Source organism: Serinus canaria, chromosome 3 (assembly GCF_022539315.1).
Source record: "Serinus canaria isolate serCan28SL12 chromosome 3, serCan2020, whole genome shotgun sequence".
NCBI lineage: Eukaryota > Metazoa > Chordata > Aves > Passeriformes > Fringillidae > Serinus > Serinus canaria.
In genome coordinates, this window is record NC_066316.1 from 17,170,466 (window position 1) to 17,187,177 (window position 16,712).

A 16,712-nucleotide genomic window follows, 5' to 3' on the forward strand; every position below is an offset into this window, starting at 1 on the left:
CCGACTTATGTGGCATGTTGCTGGCAAAATAACTTTACCGACCCCTTAGGTTTCAAAGGCTTAGTTCATAAATTTAAGATAAATGCTACAACAAAACCCACACCGAGTACTGTAGTTACACCCCAGTGGGTAGAAGGGACTGAGATCACAAAGCTCACATGGAGTACGGTAGTTTCATCCTAGTAGGTAGAAGGGACTGAGACTACGAAGCCCACGTTAAGTACAAGAGTTCGACGCCAATTGGTAGTAGGGACTGAGTCCCCTTAGTCAATATGTTACCGAATGGCCTTGGTCCCAGGCTTTTGTTCACTTTGCAGGAATGGGAAAAACAAGGGTACCAGGTGCCTGATCCTTGCAGGCACTTCCTACTAAGTTCACCTGGAGGTCTCTTACTTCCAATAAGTCTGAGTTTGCCAACTAAAATGTGGGCACCACTATAAGAGCCTAAATGAGAGATGCAAGAATCCAGGCGGCTCTCCAAAATGCAGTTTATTCCATCCATGATGTTGCAGCAGCCCAGGGTCATGGGTGACAGAGCCTGTGCCTACAGCTGTCAGCTCTAGCTGCAGGAAGGCCTGGAGAGCCTTTGCTTTTGGTTACAATGCATTATATACTTTGCTGAGCATCTTCATACAGTAGAACCAATCTATCCCTTAACTATTGTCCATAGCCTATCATAACAACTCTAATTACCATAGCCATGTTATTATTCTCCACTCACTAAAAGTCAGTACATTACAGTTGAAGCTGAAAGTTGTTTTTCAGTTTTCTTGGCAGTGGAAAATTTGGAGACCTTTTTTCTGCTTGCCACATTTGCTGACTTGTTTGCCTGTGCTATCTTCCTGCTTGGTAAACACGTCTTTATTTTTTGGGGTGGGTTTATCCTTTGCTCTAAGTCATAAAAGCCCCTTCTAACTAACATACCCTTTGCCTCCTTGGTTATCCTGTAAGACTGGCTCAGCGATTCTTTTCATCTAGATCAAAACTTGCTTCCATCTCTATTCTATCCTCAGATTCTACATTTAAAAATCTTTCTGCTAAGCATACATATCTGTCAAACTTTCATCCTTCCCAACACCTGGCAGCTTCAAGGGGTAGTGGGAGAAGAAATTAGCATAGGATGCTGAATGATTAACGGAATCTCAATCAGTGTTTTGACTGTTCAGACAAATAAGCATGAACAGACTTGTACACACCCAAGCATACAAGACTGTTGGCAAAATTTTACATTAACACAAACGGCAGAAGTAGCTTGTCTTTGGTCCAAAAATACCGAAGGCCTTTCTTCTAAGTTTATAATAAATGCTATGACCCAACCTTCTACTACCACCACTCCAGCCCAACCACTGCTTATGCTTAGCCCGAGAATTTTTGAAATTGAACCCTATAGAATCAGGAAAACTGGTCAACAACAAATATTGTTCAATCCAGCATGGTTTCTTAAATGAGTCAAATTGCTGATGATGCAAAGCAATGTCTTAGAAATTCAGTCGCCTCTTTGCCTTTTTTGCAGACTTCCTTTGAGGGTTGGACCACCCTGCTGCAAAAACGGAAAGCCCGGTTTTATAAAAACCGGACGGACACTAAGAGATGTAACCGGTTTTATGGGATCAGGTTTGGGAATTCTAATCAGAAGTACTAATAAGTAAATTGGCTACCACAAACAAAGATTTGACCGAATTACAACAACCACTGCACTCATCCTTATTGGCTTTGGGAACACCGCAGTGGTTGCTGTCAACCATATTACCAACTTGGGAAAAGGTAAATGGAAATGATCACAAATTGGTAACTGATGCACTCGGGGCTACACAAAACAACCTTTCTTTGGCTCTTAGCTGTATCCAGTCTCAACTGGGGATGCAGTCAGTTGCTACCTCAATTAGAAGAGAAGGCGAAGAAGGCACTTTTCCTACTGAAATTCGGAAAATAATTTGGGACAGTGCCACAGATTTTAAAGGAGAATTCCAATCCTGGTGGAACTTGGTAAATTTTACTTATGACCTCATAACAAACACAGCCACAGCTCTTGTATTAACCATACGCAATGCCTCAGTGCATTTGATATTTCTCTAGCTTTCTGAACATAGAGAATGGGCCTGTCAAACTGGTGAAAAATGGCAAAATGTTAATGCAGAATCTTGTTTTGTCCGAGAACAAGGCTTCATCTGTGAAAGTAATGCAAGTATAGCTCAAGACACATGTTTGGATACAGAGCAAAATATCTGTCCTTTTGAAATTCATCCTAACAAGACTTCTGGAACAGTCCTTATATATATAGGCAATGGGTGTGCATGCTTTAGAACTGCTTGTGATATGGTATTGGTAGAAAATGTAGTAGCAGATACTAAAAATCATTCAAATTTTTGCGCTTGAAACTTTACCAAAATTGCAGGATATGATTTCTCTTACGAAGCTCCAGTTACCTCCCATTACCTTTCACAATCCAATTGCACTCTGATTCACAAACTATTACCTACTCCCATTGGGTTGAACATTACTTTGGTGAAGCAATTGTTGCTTCATCAGGACTTAATTGAAATATTGAGGAAGATCAAGAAGAATGGACAGAAAACCCTGGTAACTGTTCATCAAAATGTGAAAGAAATACACTGTGTCATAGAGCGAGTAAGAAAAGATGCTGAACACAGGTGGTGGGATACTCTTTTTGGGTGCTCACCTACTGCCACAAGTGTCCTGAACAATATGAGTCATCCCATAAGTAACCTTTTGAGTTTAGTTTTGATTGGGTTTCTTTTATCAGCAATCTTACCCATTACAAGTTTGATAATTTTGATAACTTTGAAAGGGCCTCTTTATACAATAGGCTGTTGTCATGCAACTTTTTCCTCTTCTATGACAGCTAAGCTAACCACAAATAACCCCTTTTCCCAGGCAGTGTATCTTTTCTCAGCATCTTTGAAACCATGGGAATAAAACCCAAGAGGCCCCATCGGACCCTGGGGACCCCGCTGCCAAATGTGTACTGATCTCTCTGAGTCACTCGTGCGCCGGGGTCAGGGCAGGAACAGACGAGAGGCAGAATCGTAGCAAAGGCAAAGAAGCACTTTATTCAAAAGAATCAAGCGGTTTTTATAGAGAGCTACCAATCTGTTCTATTGGCTAACAAACAGAAACATCTTTCTCACACACTGTCCTTGAGAGGAACGGAAAAACAAGGTAGAAAAACAGCACCTGCAAGTTGTTTATAGTCAACAGGTTATCACATCTTTCCAGCTCCCTAAAATCTCTCACAAGCCACTGTGAGAAACGCTTGCCGTTTCTCTCTCCCTGTCCCATGGCATCCACAGGTCTCCTTTTTAGTTTTATTTAAAAAATTGGAGGTGATGTTTGTAGTCCTCTGTGGGGCCCCTTGCAGAAGTACAAACATGGCTCCCAAGGTCCCTTCATCGGATGCCTATTAAAATGGCCAGAGAGATCGGGTCTTGTGATCATCTTTTATAAAACACCATCAGTCCAAAACCAGTCCTCAGAACAGTCCTTTTCAAAAGGCAGGATGGAATTCCGTCCCTGCTCGTGGATGGGCCATCTGATGGATGGTTGTCATCTTGGCCGCTATCTTGGTTGTCGTCTTGATTGTCATTCAAAGGTTACCTGTTGGCCACATTTTGGTTCTGCTGTCGCAAGTCAGGGCAGACACACTTCGCAGGTACCCATTGCACTCCAGTATCTGTGGAGACACATGCATACCCACGGCCCCAAGTGGTAAGGTCATACGGGCCCTCCCACCTATTGGTGGGAAGATCCCATACCTGGACCTTTGCTCGAGGCAAGTGCGCCTTATCCAATGACCGCACTGAAAGAAAGTGATTCAGAATGACAGGATTCTCTGAATTCTGTGGCACTGTCAAATGGTTGATTGTGTACAATGCCTTTTCCAACTTACTATGTGGTGTTTCTCCAGGCATTCCCCTCTTCTGCCTGCCCAGTATGCTTTCTAAGGTACTGTGAGCACGCTCGACAATGGCCTGGCCCATTGGGGAGTGTGCAATACCAAGCTTGTGTGACACTCCCCACTCCCCTCTTCTGCCTGCCCAGTATGCTTTCTAAGGTACTGTGAGCACACTCGACAATGGCCTGGCCCATTGGGGAGTGTGCAATACCAAGCTTGTGTGACACTCCCCACTGGCGTAGGAACTGCTTTGTCTTGTGTGAGACATAGACAGGGCCATTGTCCATTTTCACAAGGAAGGTATCCCCAAGACTGCGAAAGCCATCCTCCAATGGGCAATCACATCACAACTCTTTTCCCCAGTGTGAGCAGTGGCCCACACAGCAGAGGAAAATGTGTCAATAGACACGTGCACATACTTAAGTAGTCCAAATTCAGCCACGTGAGTGATATCTGTTTGCCAAAGTTGCAAAGCCTTCAAGCCCTTGGGGTTCACCCCCACCGGCAAAGGCGCAGCAAAAACCATGGCAGTCAGCACAAGAGCTGACAATGTCACGAGCTTCAGTTGGCGTCCGATGGAACTGTTTCTGCAGCGTATGTACACTTTGGTGGAAAAAGTCATGTGACGCCCTGGCCTGCGCAATCACATCAGACTGAGGTGCTACCCATGCAGGGTTAGCCAACCTATCAGCCCTGGCATTACTCTCTGCTATGAAACCTGGCAAGCTGGTGTGACTCCGAATGTGTAAGACATAATAGGGATGGACCCAGGCCTGAATTGCACTCCACAAGGCTTTCCGTGTTGTCGACTTCCTTCAGGAGTGCACAGTCCAAACACCCGGCCATGTCCGCCACATAGGCAGAATCAGTCATCATATTCAGAAGCACTTGGGAGAATTCCTGGAAAGCCATGGCAATGGCTTTCAACTCGACCAGTTGGGCTGAACTTGACACATGGGTCTCCAGTGTCTGCCACCCAGACTCATCCTTCCAGGTAACAATGGCCTTGCCTGTTTTCCCTGAACCATCAGTGAAGACAGTGGGCCCCTCAACCAGCACCCGGCTGCTCTTTGGCCGCAACAACAAACTCGTTTTCTTTGCCAGCTGCAACAACTTATGACTGGGCATCTGATAAGTGATCTGCCCAGATAAGTTCTTCAGTGCGCTCTGAAAAGGAGTGCTAACAGCAAGACTCCATTCAAAATCCTCTTGCGCCACAGGGAGAACAATAGCCGCTGGATCAGCAGCCATTAACTGCAAACACCGCTGACAGCATTTGACTATCAAACGAGCAAGCAGCTCGTACAACGATGGCGCCGTTTTCCTTGGCTGGTGGGACAGAAAGACCCATTCCAGGACATGCAGGGGATCAGACCACCTATCATTCCCCTGGCCAATGATGCCCATAGGATAAAGATCAGGATTGGTGACAAAAACAGTGATATCAATGGAAGGATCTATTTGGTAAACCTGACGAGCAGAAACAGCCCTCTGGACCTCCTCCAGCGCCCGTCGTGCTGCAGGGGTTAGATCCTGAGGGGACCTCTGGTCAGGGTCCCCCACCAGAATATCATACAGTGAGGACAACTGCTGTCTGGTCAGTCCCAAGTAAGGATGCAACCAGCTGATGACACCCATCTTCAAGTTGATTGACACCATCAACTTCTGGGCATCATTCAGCATCCGAATAGAATCTGAAAACTGCACCTCCTGATGCTGAACAGTACAGTCAAGAATCTTGACCCCTAAATATTTCCAAGGAGGTTGCTGTTGGACCTTCTCCGGGGCCACCCACAGCCCGTAAGCATGCAGGGCAGCAAACAGCTGAGGCCGTATCCTCAGCAACTCATCCTGGTTGGGCACAGCCACCAGGATGTCGTCCATGTAATGATAACAACACACGTCAGGGAACTGATCGTGCACTCCGAACAAGGCCTGAGCCACATACCATTGGCAAATAATTGGGCTGTTGCAACAGCCCTGTGGCAGAACCTTCCATTGATATCTCTGTGCTGGCTCAGCATTGTTGACAGAAGGCACCGTAAAAGCAAACTTTGGCCTGTCATCTGGGTGTAAAGGGATGGTAAAGAAACAATCTTTCAAGTCAATGACGAAGATCACCCACCCCGCAGGGATCATGGTGGGCGAAGGCATGCCAGGCTGCAGCGCCCCCATGCCCTCCATCACCTCATTGACTCTCTGGAGGTCCTGTAACAGCCTCCACCTCCCAGACTTCTTTCTGATCATGAAGACAGGAATATTCCAGGGACTCATCAAAGGCTCCATGTGCCCGTGCTGCAATTGCTTCTTTACCAGTTGGTGGAGGGCGAACAACTTCTCCTCTGTCAGGGGCCACTGAGGAACCCAAATGTGTTTTTCCACCAGCCACCATAAAGGCAGCATCGGGTATCTGTCGCCCTCCATCGCAGTGGCCCCTACCAAAAATCTGCCCCGATCTGTACCCCCCAGGCTGCCAACACATCCCGCTCCCAGAGAGTGAGCGGGGTCAAAATGACATAGGGCCAAACAGCCGCCACCTGCCCACTTGCGTTGCTGATGAGAACCGTACTGGGACTCATCATGCTATGCGCTGGACCCCCCACCCCCAACACAGGCATCCCTATGGGGTCCAAAGGCCATGTAGATGTCCACACAGTGTGGGAGATGATAGTCACGTCTGCCCCTGTGTCAATCAAACCTTGCAGCCTGATCATCCGTGGGTGGGCACCTGGTAGCGTCAAAGTACACATCATCTGGGGTCGCTGTTCGGAAATGGTCGCAGACCAGAGGGCCCGTGGCGGTCCGTCGGATTCGCAGCCACCAGTCCCATGGGTCTGCAAGGCAGTCCTGGGGACAAACGACTGAAAAACACAAGATGAGCAATCTGATCCCCGCTGGGATGATGACAGGGGGAGAGGGCCTGAAAACAACAGCAAAGACCAGACCCACCAAAGTAGAGTCAACAACTCCAGGGGAAACAAAGATCCCTTGGTGGGTGACATCAGATGTCCCCACCAACAGTGCACTCAGACCTCGTTCTTGAGTTCCAAGGATGTCCAAGGGGATCTTATGTTTGCCATCGGAGTCTAAGATGACTGTGCTGGTGGTACATACATCCACTCCGGTGGAGCCATGGGCATCGCCTGCGAGCTGGCCGGGCAGACCTGGCTGGCGCCGAGCCCTGAGGAACCACTTTTGTCGGGGTGCAATTCCTCTTTGCACTCCCCTTTCCGTTTCCCAGGCCCGTCAAAAGCTGGCCATCAGCCCCAAAGGCTGACCTGCACTGGCTGGCAGGATGACCTGCCTTATGACACCTGGTGCCCAGATACTCAGGGCCCGAACCTGCCACCTTCGGCACGCCCTGCTGCTTCTTACCCTTATTCTTGTTTTTCTTCTTGCGCCCGCCCCCAAGGACACCTGATCTGACCGCAAAGCAACAGCCAGAGTGGACACATCAGGACTGCCTCCGCTCACCATTGCACAAGCCCGTGCCATTTCTACCACCAAAGGATCCCCCAGAAGAGAATGTATGATCTTCCGGCATTTAGGGTTGGAATTGTTCCGGGCCAATTGCTTCAGAAGGGGCTCTCTGAGGCCAAGCTCCTCCACTGTCGCAGTGAGGGAAGTCTTGGGACGCTCAATATGAGAGTTCAGCAAGCTTTGTTTATTGATTAGAGCATCTGACATTTATGCACAACAAGTAATAAGGTCATGCATATTCTGTAAGCTAAGCAGTCTATTGGTTATACTATAAATATCAATTCTTATCTTGTTCCCTCATTCCTTACCACTTACATCTCCCTTTTCTCATGCTTCGCTCTCGGCTACATCATCCTGCTATCAGACTACAGCTATACTCAAGGCCACGGCGGCCTTGCAGGTGCAGGGACTCAGATGAGCTGGGTCTGGTAATTTTCCAACTCCTGGTTAGCTAACCAGAGCATGTCTACGTGACCTTTGTCATGTAACCAGCCCCTCACACTCCACCTGTTTCTCCAAAGCAGCAATCAGCTTCTCTACAAACGGCACAAAAGGCTTGCCCAACTTCTGGCGTATGTCAGTAAAGTTGGGTTTCGGGGAAGCCGCCTCAATGGTCTTCACCAATGCAGCAAACCCCAGAGACTAACACTGCTGGAGAACGGCATCCCAGGTGTTCTGGAAATCAGGATGGGAATACGTGCCCTCTCCAATCAGAGCATCAACCCCCACGCCATGCCTAGGATCCTCTGGTGGCAGAAGCCTGTTGCTCACTGCAACCTTCTCAGCCCCTTCCGTCCAAAATGTCAAAAACATTGCATATTGCAGAGGCCAAAAAAGAACGTCAGCAAGATGCTTAATATCAAAGGGACAGAGCGGGTCTGTGGCAATGAGCCGGAGATACTGCATAACTTCCTCCGAACCAAGGCCATGTCTCAAAACCTCATCCCGCAGGTCCTGAATCACCGGCCAGGCAATGACCCCGTGCTTGTCGGTCTGCCCTGAAGCCGGGAGAAGCTTGAACACAGGATGAGACCCCACGGCACCACGGGGTGAAATGTGGCCCCCTGAACCCCCAACAGACCCTCATCCTCAGCCTTCGAGACCAGTACTTTAACTGAGTCCCAGAAGCTGGTGGGATTGTTGGGGCGGACAGTCACTCTACAAGGGGGCAGAGTCCAAAGGTGACGAGCGGACACCAACTCTGCCCCTCGCTGGTGGCCCTTCCCCATCGTGGCGTGCCCATACCAGGGGACCCCCCCGCCGGTCATCATTGCTGTCGTAATCCCCCCCCCCCCCCCGCCCCGGAGCGAGGAATGCCCCCAGCGGGAGACTGGGGGAGGCACACCAGCAAAGGGGCCCGGATCCGAGAAACCACCCGCCGGCCGCGATCTCGGAGAGACAGCCCCAGGCTGGGACACAGGCGAACCAGCCATCAGCACCCCTGCGGCCAGAGACAGGGCATCTGGTGGCGCAGCTGGAGCTGATGGCCCCACTGCCACCGCAGGCTGCCCTGGTAGAGGAGTGAAAGATATCAAGTCCCCCGAACAGGCCGCCGCGCTGGAGGAAGAAAAAGGCACTGCCCCCTCCAAATAATTTAACATTCAGAGAGATGGCACCGAAGCCGAAGGTACGGTCGCCGCCGTCGCCTGTGCAGGCTCCATGGGGAAGGAGGGGAACACCTGCCGGGAACACGACACTGGCTGAGGGGCGCTGCACCTGCCAGCATCGACCATGGGCGTGGCCGGTACAGCTGCACTGGCTCCATGGGTGACGACAAAGAAGCAGGCGGAGCCACCCGCGGCGTCTTGGCGATTGCAGGGGCAGGAGCAGACCCCACCCCCTCAGGCCATTCAGAGGGGGGCTGCTGGGCTGGAAACCGTGGCCCCTGAGGGTTGGGAGAGCGCCGCCCCCCAAAAGATGGAGGGGGGAAAGGCAGGCCTGGCGGTAGCCCGACGAATCCCGCGACCTCGGAGTCAGGGGCGGAGAGAGGCGGGATACTGATCAGACAGGATAATCCCCATTCTTTGGCAGCAGGGGCGGGGAAAGGCGGATCTTCTGCTGCAACAACTCGCAGCCCCATCTTCGGAATGGGGACGGGGCCGAGCCGCCGGGGATGAGGGGGACGAGCCCAGCACCGACGGCAAGCCGCAAGCAGGATGGTGCCGGCAATTTGGTGCCTCCAAATTGGCACCATCCCCGCCCCTCGAACTGTCCGCGTCCCATACTTTGGCCCGGTCCCGGAGAGCCATGCACAAGAAATCGCACACAGCCAATCGAGGGGCTACTGTGTCGTCCCCACTGTAAAACCCCTCCGCAAGCTAAGCACACAGTACCTGACACCGTCCCAGGTCAAAAGCATCAGTCATGCCCATGGGGACCTCATGAACCCTGGCCCATACCAGCAAGTCAATCAGCGAGGCATCAGGCACCGAAAACCCCCCAAAAGAAAGGAGCTGCCTCCACACGGAGAAAACCCAGTCCTCTTCAGCCTGAAGAGTGCTTGGTGCTTGGTGCTGTCGGGAAAGAGGCAGTGATTTTGGGACATCCATTCACCCCACCTACTGTTCACTCCTTTAACAGTTTCCCCTAACCGAATGTCCCAATTTCCCTCCTGTGGCTTCAGAAGTCATTTCAAAAACCATTGATCCTTTCTACCATCTTGTTAGCTGGAGGGTAGTAAGTGCACTTAATTCCTTCACCTTTTGCCAATGCTGTACAACTCTAGCAGTGAAGTGGTACCCGTTATCAGATAGAATTTCTTGTGGCTTTGGGAAAAGTTCCATACCACCCCTGCAAAACTTTAATCGTATTATCACCTGGAGCTCTTTTAAAAGTATCAGCTTGAACCAACCCAGATACGATTTCTACTCCTACTAGCACAAAGTGTTTACCTCCTGACTTCTTAAAGGGGCCTATATAGTCTACCTGCCACGCATCCCATAAGCCTTTACCCTTTCTTAAATGCAGAGGTTCATCTTCTAAAGGATGTCTCTCCAGTCACCTGCAACATTGCTTGCAGGCTGATACGCATGTTTTACATATTTCCCTGGTAACCGGCCAAGCACGAGCATGAGCTTCCCTGTACAAATTTTTCGCACCTGTGTGCTGTCTTTTTACATGCAGCCATTCTAGTAGTTGATGCCAGTCCTCTGTAGTTAGTTCCTTTCTCAGGGGGCTGAGCCTTGCTTGTCCATCAGCTCAATTATTCCACTCTCCTGCTGGATTTCTATCTGTTTGTTGAGATACAACCCAAACAACAGCAACATTTCCTTGACTCACAATATCTAAAATTTCTTACCACATTTCCTTTTGCCACACTGGAATTCTGTAAATTTCCCAATCATTTTGCTGCCAGAAAGGAAGCCACTTGGTACAACCTATGTACGCTGCATAGGAGTCGGTGTAAATGCAGACAAGAGAAATGTTCTGTGCCACACGTCGGAAAACACTCCAAAGAGCTGTGAGCTCCCCAGCCTGAGCGCTGCCTTCCCCTTCGGTAATGATTCTTTCACCAGATGAAATGTGGAAGGCAGCTGCTCTGCATCTCCATACCTTCCCTTCCCATTTTGCAGAGGCATCTATGAACCAAGAACTTGCTGCTAGTTCAGGGGAGAAAGGAAGGGCAGCTTTGATTCCAGAGGCAGGTTTATCTTGGCTGCTAGCCAGGTTCTCAGTGTCTTGGGTTACTAGATTTTTAGCAGCACCTTCTGTTGTTGAGACACTATTACAGTAGTGTTCCATCTGAGCGTACCATTTTCTAAGTGAGGCCCTTTGGGCCAGCCCACCAGGCGGGGCGGGGGGGTCCCATTAGTGACAGTTTTGATAACTTTGAAAGGGCCTCTTTTTACAATAGGCTATTGTTGTCCAGTTTTTTCCTCTTCTGTGAGAGCTAAGCTAACCCCAAACAACCCCTTTTCCCAGGTAGCGTATCTTTTCTCAGCATCTTTGAAACCACAGGAATAAAACCCAAGAGGCCCAGTCGGACCCCGCCCAAGGAGGCAAATCCCCATGCCACCTGCAAGGGATCTGTGGGATGGATAGAGCCTAGTGCTTGGTGAGCTGTTGCCTCAAAAATCAGTAATTGCAATGCTTCTTCCTGAGAAGGAGTCCAATCCCATTTCACCCTTTTCTTCAGCAAGTCATAAAGCAGCCTAGCAATTATTGAGAAATCTGGGATGTGTTTTCTCTAGAACACTAACAGAGCTTGCTGGAGATCTTTCCTGGATTCAGGAATTTGAATCTGATCTAAAGAGGTTAGAGTATTGGGTGGAATACATGTCATACCTCCTTTCCACCAAGTTCCCGAAAACTTCACTTCCTGAGAAGGCTTCTGAATTTTCTCTGGGGGCATCTGCAAATCAAGACTTTCTAAGTGAGAGATTATTTTCTGCTGATGTTTCCCTACTACCTCTATTTCATGCCCCCCCCTGCCACCAGAATGTCATCCATGTATTGATAAACAGCTACAGGATCAGGTTTGGGTATTTTTTCTAATTCCTGGGCTAAAGCATGCTGGGCCAAAGTGGAGGAATGTTTGTAGCCTTGGGGAAGCCTAGTGAAAGTGTATTGCTGTCCTTCCCCTGGGAAGGCAAAACGGTCCATATCTTCTGGCTATATAGGTATCATAAAGAAGATGTCTTTGACATCTATAGTTGCCATGATTGGGTGAGCCTTTTCTTGAATTGATGTGATTAATTCAGCTAAGTTTGGGACCACTGTTGTGAGAGGGTCTGTGCTGGCATTAGGCCTGCAAAAATCTACTGTTAAATCTCCACTTTCCATTGGCTTCTTGGACTGGCCATACTGGCAAATTAAAAGGAGAATGTGTGTGAATTATTACCCCTTGCTTTCTCAAGTCCTTTGATACCTTCTCTGGTACCAGAAGGTAGAGGGTATTGTTTTACATTAGTTCTTTTACTATACGGTAGAGAGGGTGCAGTTTTGAAGCAGCTTAATGTTAAGTGGCAGTGTACCAAAAGACCACAGAAATCCCTCAGAGTCTTCCCACTGCCTCCCAGCAAGGACATCCATTCCTAATCAATTATTTGGAATGTCCCCGATTCCCATTTTTGGTGACTAATTGATGCTCATCTCCAGTGGAGCATCAGTTTGACTAAGGCAACATTCATAGATTCTGTAGTTCCCAGAGCATTAAGAACACAGCATTGTCTCTTAGTTGGAACAATTCCACACCTCTGGGCATCCTTTTTTATTAGGGCAGAGTTTTGAGCCCCAGTGTCAATCCAAAAGGTTACTAGTAGCCTTTTGGGGCCCTTGATAGCTGGGATTAATATATCTCCTTAATTCCTTTTAGTGAGCATTCTGCAATAAACCCAAGGTCCACCCCTTCGCCCACCTGTAAGCAGCAACTAATCTCAAGAGAGATTAGTTTCCCGAAAAGCCTGTTGGTTTTGGCTCGCTGCCTGTGTTCTGAGGGAGAGCCTGGGGGTGGGTTCCGTTGCTAGGATGCTGAGAAAGAAGCAGGCAGAGGGGTAATTTTGGCTCGTTGCCCGTGTTCTGGTGGAGAGGCTGGGGGAGGGCTGGTTTTGGTTCCTGAGAAGGGAGGGGTGCACTGGCTTGAGCCTATGGATTCGGTTTTCAATGGTGTCAATTCTTTCTTATTTTCTGCAATTTATCAAGGGGCAAACCATTTATCACATCTATCTTTGGGGACCCCCCGCTTTTTAATTCCCATCCACCACCAATGGTGGCAGTTAGAGATCTGTTTTCCCTTCTCTATATTTTCACTGGGAGGAGCCCCAAATAACCCAACACCTTTTGTTTTTTCTGATTTCTCCTCTGGGGTTCTTAGAGGTCCATCTTGTCTACAATAGTTCATCAGATCTACTGCAACTTCACCCCATGCCCAAACTTTACGGCTACTGGCAGGTGAATCTGATTGAGAAGCTGAGGGCTGGCAGAGGGAAGAGTACGGAGTGAAGCCAGGATCTCTAGATCCACTTTGGTCACTGGAGTTCCTGAGCAATCTCTCTAGTCTTTCTACAGGACTCAAAGCCATGATGCTTTTCTGTAGAGTGGCTGCTGTGGGTTTAAGGATTTCTGGAAGGCCACGAATTCAAGGGGTCATTAGTTCTGGCTTCACTGGTAATTGCATTGGGGATTCAAAACCAGGAATTAATTTCTTTTCCTCAATCATTTGCGGGCAGGTGGCTTTGTGGACACCTTCAAAGAGCTGGTCGAGGGGTACCAACGATTGCCACGGGGTCACCCCTTTTCACAGGATTCATTCCCCTGGCCCAAAAAGCTGCACACTGTGTCAGGGACCATGCGTCACACTTACCTCCTGTTGTTAAGAAGACTCCATGTCCCCAGTACCCACTGGCCTCCTGTTCAGTTAATTTAATTTGATCTCCACGAGTGAGGGACACTCGGAAGACATATTCTGTTTCCAATTCTTGTGGGACATGCCTGAATTCTTTTTTCAGCTTAGCTAATTCAGTAGCGCCGAATGGTATTTGTTTAGTTGTGACACGTGGGTCAAGATCCTCATCATTATTATAGTTCTATTCTGTTTGAACCAAGGGTCTCAAGCAAAATCAGCAGTATTCTCCCCAAGTTTTTACTGCCTCAAGTTCCTTATGGGGATCGATTTGTTTAATGTGAGGAGTTTCCTTTTCCTCTGCCTCTGTAGAGGAATCAGTATTATGTGAATTCTTCACATGTTCCTCTCTAAGGGCAGCTCACAACATATAGATCTCATTTCTGTCTTCCTTTAATTCTTTTTGCAAAATTTCACCTAGGTTTTGAAGGGAAGTTCTTCCTGCAATTTCCTCATTTCTTCGCTTAAAATGGGTTTCTATGGCTGCTGTGAGTCAAGCTCCCAAATCTGAGCAGAGGGTGGTTTTCTTTGTGCCCATTGTAAATTCTGTTTCATGTTGTAAAGAATATATTCTATCTATAACATTTTCTAAATTAAACCAGTTGTTATCTGCCCAAACCCCTCCCCTCCCCACCCCGCCCCGGAGAAGACTTGCATTGTTTTTAGCAAGCAGAGCAGAAAATTCAGCGTTAACTTTTGTTCTAGAGTTTTCAGTCATTTTATGAAGGGACCAAAACCATGACAGGGAGGTGCACAATCTCACTGTTACACAATCTCACAGTCTTTGCTGTGTTCCCCTTTGCTTCCCTGGGTGGGTGAAGAGACAAAATCTGCCTGGGAGGCCCCGATTAGTTCTTTCAAGTTGTCCCTTCCTTCCCAGACAGTCCAGATTCACACATATACAAAAACAGTTTTCCTTTTGCACCAAGAGATCTTTTGTGACATTCTAAAGACAGAACCCTCAAGAGAGTATAGGGGTGTGTGGGAACTCAGCACATCATTCCTGATGTCCAGAGCTACCGAGAGAACCCTTGGGGGGCTCAGGAGCCATGGAATGTTGCCAAAAGCACTTGGTGGCTTGATTTTGATCCATCTTGGGATGTGCCGCTGATGTATGAGGAGATGGAACCTGTGGGAATCACTCGGGTGTGAATGGTGAAGGGAAGACATAGTTATAGGCTAAATCACAGATTTTGGGGTTTTGGTACAGGGGGGTTGTGGAGACAAGATGGAGGAATCAAGGCATGTCACAAGGCTCTTCTTTCTTCTTCTTGTCGTCCATCTTCTGCTGTGGTGTTGGCACTTGTGGATTGGTCTGGGGTGAGGGTGTACTTGGTGACGAGGGTGATAGGTATTGGGGATAAAAAGTAAATATGACATACGTAGTTTTTGTTATAAAAGATGCGACTGCCTTGGGGGTGGTCAGAGTGCCTTTGGCTGCCGTGCTGGTCAGATCCAGGTCGGGCAGAGAAGGGACTTTGTAGATAAGAAACAATAATCAATTCTGAAGACCAAAAAAACCTTGAATCCAGACTCATCTTTTGAAGCCCAGTGTGCAAGAACCATCCTAAGCGTGTGTGGGAGCAGAGACGAAAAGCCGAACCCCATAGGTACGTGTGCTTATAGTGGTTGGAAGGAACTACTGTCAATATGCTTTTGCTTTGTGTGATTGGTCAAAAAATTTATAAAGTAAGTTGTAACATTAAGTTCTTTGTCTGCTGCTGGGGATGTGAGCTGCTGGCATCTTCCCATTGTCATAGCCATGTAATGAGACTGATGCTGAAAAATAAAACAGCCCAAGGCACGTTCCACAGCAGTCCCGTCCCATTCGTGGTTTGTACATAGCCCTGGGCCAGTGATACTGAGCATTGTGCTGGTCGCGGTGCTCTCTCCGGAGCGTGGCTTCTGCCGAAAGACGCCCGGGATCGGCGTTTACCTTTGGAGAGATCCGTATCTCCGTCTTCTGTGTGTCTTGTCACCAGCATCTTCACGGAAAGCTTTTCCAGTATGTCTCACAAGGAAAAACTGTGCCAGCACAGAAAACCTCCCCAATCTTGCCCTAGAAGTTGCAGGGAGGGCTGCAGGAACACTAGCAGGATGCACAGGAAAGTTGTCCAAAAACTCCTTCCATACGAATGCTAATGTGAATTTAGGAGGCGAGTGAGTGACCAGGTGCCTTCTCTCAGTTTGCAAACTGATCAGTGAATGCCAGTGTTGTGCGTCTTCATTTTTCATGCCTCAGCAGGTGCCACGCTCTCCGTCTCTCCGATGCAAAGAAGCAGCTTCTTTGCTCACTGAGCATTGTGCCAGTCGCAGTGCTCTCCGGAGTGAAGCTTCTGCTGAAAGACGCCCAGGACCAGCACTTACCTTTGGAGAGCTCTGTATCTTGTCTCCTGCATCTTCGCAAAAGCTTTTCCACAATTTCTGGCAGGGAGAAACTATGCCAGCACAGCAAACATCCCCGGATCTTGCCCTAGAAATTCATCGAGATCTTTGCAACTCGGAGCCTAAATAGCAGAGTAAGATTTACCACAGAGGATTGCAGGAGAACCAGCAGGATGCACAGGAAAGTTTTACAAAAACTCCTTCCATAGGAACGCTAACATGAATATAAGAGGCAGGTGAGTGACCAGTGTCACCATTAGGCCAGATGTGACATACACACGTGACCAAGGTCCATGGAAAAAAAAGTTTTTATTCTGCGTGTTCTCCAGTTTATATACCCTTAACAAAGTGTGACCTTAAGTCATTAACTACATCACAGTAACTTCTTCTATTCATTGGTGCAAAGCAATCAGCGTCAATATAATTGGCAAAAGTTTGACAGAAATTTAATAAGGCACATATACACATCTACTTAGGCACGTAGTCTAGCTTACAAAAATTCTCATGTATCTTTTCTAATCAGTTTCCATGCTGATGGCCTTTTCTTCTTCCTTGCTATGAATGCACTCAAAAATCATCAAGTGTTATTTCTTC